The sequence below is a fragment of the Triturus cristatus genome, chromosome 7, assembly GCF_964204655.1.
Source record: "Triturus cristatus chromosome 7, aTriCri1.1, whole genome shotgun sequence".
NCBI lineage: Eukaryota > Metazoa > Chordata > Amphibia > Caudata > Salamandridae > Triturus > Triturus cristatus.
Window position 1 is genome coordinate 622,427,333 of NC_140590.1, and position 3,786 is coordinate 622,431,118.

Consider the following 3,786-nt stretch of genomic DNA (forward strand, 5'->3'; position numbering starts at 1 on the left):
GCTGTTGCAATGAAAGCTTTTGAATGGAGACAGTTGAGCTAGAATGTTGTTGCTAAGTATTTGATACTTTTTGTGTGGTTACTTAGTGTGGCAGTTTGGAACGTGTGAGCAAGTGGAGAAAGAGCAAGAGTTGGCTGTTAGATTGGAGTCGTGGTAAAGGAGTTGCTCAGGTGAATGTTGTTTGGGAGCAAGGGGTAAGTGCTGTGATGAATGTTGACGGTGGAGTTGTATGGACACTTTTGTGTTACAGCAATATGGAGCATCCTGTAGGTCAAGGACAATAGTGTGGCGGACAGGAGGTAGTAAAATATGAATTGCATGGTATGTATGTGTTTTAATATTTATTGGTAAGAGATATAGAGCCTAGTGTTATGTATAGGCAGCTGCAGAGTACATGTTAGTTAATATATGGGTGTATGGTACTGTGTGGGAAAAGGATGAGGTATGGGGGTAGATGATTAGTGGGAAGCTTTAAATGTTTAGTATAAAAGCGGCAAGTAATGGACAAGATTATGTTTTTTATATGGACTGGGATTGTATTGTATGGAAGTGAATAGTATAGAGTGTAGTTTTGAGAACTTTAGGGTGAGGTGTACGGTTAATGTGGCTTGAAGGGGATATGTAGTTAGAGCTATGGAGTAAGGTGGTTAAAGTGTGGGGAGAGAGAGAGGGATGTTGTGGGAAGAATATGAGATTAGGTGGTAGGAGAGAGTGTGTAGCAGAGGGAGAGACATGTTGTGGGGAAAAGATGAGGATATGTGTGAGTATAAAATACGGTACTGTTGTGTGTTTGGGCAACATAAGCAAAGTGATGACGATGCGGCATATAATAAAACAAGAGGAACAAGAAAGACAAAAAGAGAGAAAGGAAGGAGGTGAAAGGAAGGGAGAGTGTGTGCATATGTTAGGTGGTAGGCAGAGTGCGGGACAGAGGGAAAAGTACGCTGATTGTAGAAATAGAGGATAACTGTTAAGATAGAGTGTGAGGGAGAAAACAAGTTTTGAGTGAAGAAGGTGAGAATAAATGTTATGATAGAGTGCGGAAGAACGAAAAGGATGGTGAAGTAAAAGCATGAGTATAGGTAAGAGGACAGAGCGTGGCGGATAGTAAAAGGCACAGATATGCATTAACATAAGTATAGGTGTGAGGAGAGAGTGTGGGTTAGAGGAAGAGGCATGGCGAGTGAAGAATAGGAGGGTAAGTGGTAGGACAGAGTGTGGGGCAGAGTGAAAGGCGAGGTGATGTTGCAAAATGAATATAGGTGGCAAGAGAGAGCCCGTGGCGGAGGCTAAGTTAGTGAGTTAAGAATATGAGGTAAGTGTTAGAACAGAGTGTGGGGCAGAGGAATAGGGATGGAGAGTGGAAAACATAAGGATAAGTGGTAAGACATAGTGCAGGGCAGATCAAGAGAGTATGGCACTGTTGTGTGGTAAAGCAACAAAAGAGAAGAAAAGCATAGTGAGGGAAAAACTTGGGGGTAGGTGGTAGGACAGAGTGTGTGGCACAGTGGCAGGTAGATTGCGGGAAAAACATAAGGATAAGTGGCAGGGCAGATTGCAGGGAAAAGAGACATAGACGGCTAGGCTGGGGGGGAGGGTGAAGTGAGCCTAGAAGCATCAGGTGAACTATATTTTGAGTAGTATGTGTTATAAATGTTCCTGGAAATTAGTGTGGAATGTGCTTATAAACAGGTGTGTACCTTGCGCAAAGGCTGGAAGTAATAATTACTATTTAAAGGCAAAACAACAAATGCATTAGCGTATTAGTATAAGGCTAGTGTTGCTGTGTAGGAAATGTTTGACTGACAAAATTATAATTGTAGCTATGTGACCATAATAGAATGCACTGTAATATTATTTGTTGATATTTGTGGCACTGATGTTCAACGTTCCACAAGTGTTGTGATATATGGCAAACGGGAAATGTAACTGATAGATGCGCTAAAGGCGCCTTTTAGTCTGGCTGTTTATAACTGTCATTGAAGCTTTAAGGGAGGGGTAAAGGCGCAGCTTGAGGTATCGAAACCAAAACAAGCGTGTTTTAGCGGGCAATTTAGAACACACAATAGATGGTTTGATAGATTAGGAAAGGAATGTGTCTCGCAGACAGTAAACAGTGCTGCAGGGCATGGTTTGTTATATGGGAACTAGAGGCAGAGCGCGTATATGTTTTTCCCTATGCGCACACCGACAAGGAAGGAAAGACGTTAGTGAGAACATAAGGAAAGGTATCAGGATAGAGTGCGTGGCAGAGGGAAAAGTACGGCTAATAAAGAACTCAAGCCTAGGCAGCAGGACAGAATGGGATGCGTACGGCGCGAAAAAGGGACAGGTACGTAGAGGCAAAAGCATGAGGATAGCTGGCAGTATAAAGTGTAGCAGTCTAGTTGTTATTCCGAAAGACTGCCTCCATCGCCCGGAAGGGCATCCTTACATTGTAGCACTCTCTGGCCAGGCGTGGCCAGAGGGCTTAAATAAACGGGCGGAGGTCGCATGGGACTTCCCGCCCATACCACTATACATGAGTGTGTGTCTCTTTACTTCCCGGTGACTCACAGGCCAAATTAGGTGCCGCCATAGCAAGAACTCCACATAAAGTATGTGTAAGAAGAAAGCTATGGGGAGGCAATAGTATGAGGATAGGTGTCAGGATAGAGTGAAGACAGAGGGAAGGGCATGGGCTGTCTAGAATAGAAGGTTAGGTGGCAGCAAAAAGGGCAGGACAAAGGGACAGGTAGGGGGAGCGAAAAATATGAGGAGAAGTGGCACAAGAAAGTGCGAGGTACAGAGACAGGGACAGTGATTAAAGTTTGAGGTTAAGTGGTAAGTGAAAGTGCGGGGTAAAGTGAACATAATAGGCACTGTTTGCAGCAACAAAAGCGAAAAAAGCCGATGATATATTGGCAACGCCACTGGGAAGAAGACCGAGCAGGGGGGCCGCAGAAGAGTGTAGTGCTGCTGTGATGAGCATTGAAATGCGTCGTGCCTAATTTAGTGTTAAATCAGCAAGGAACTCTGCTAAATCTTAAATTTGGAAAAATTATTTCTGAATATATTAATAAAAATAATCAGTACACAAGATTAATGTGTTTGTTACTGTATAGGTGTAGTGAATATAGTAAGTTGTTTGAAAGAGTTACAATATGCCACCCAAAAAGAAAAACTACGTGAAAGGGCCCTTTTGCTGGTTTTCGTTAGTACATTTTTTTACGACCTAGGATTTTGACGGACAACCTTAGACGTTTTGGCAGTTATGTGCTTTTTTTATCGTACCAGCTGGAGTAGCATGCAGGATAAAGTAATTAAACTGAAATACCGGATAATATGCCCCGTACCAGAAACCTGATGTCCTAACAACATGGAGTAACGCGCAAGCAAGGTAGCAACCCTAGATTATATTTATAGGAGAGTAGTCCTTGCGCTGCGTTCTGTTTACAACTGTAGTTACTCACCAGCACTTATATGAGAATAACTGTTAGGACAGAGTACGGGGCAGGTGAAATGCAAAAAGTGAAAAACATACGGATAACTGTTAGGACAGCGTGCGGGACAGAGAAGTAGGCAGGATAAGTGAAAACATAAGGCTAAGTGGTAAAGCAGAGTGTGGAGCAGAGAGACTGGGCACAAGAGAGAATAATATGAGGATAAGTGGTAGAGAGACTGCAAGGATGCGGGACAGGCACGTGGAGTGAAAAACATAGGGAGGATGAAACGAGCATGGAAGCAATGGGCGAACTGTATTTTCTAGTAGGAGAAAGTACGAGGACTTGTGATTTTGTTTTATTG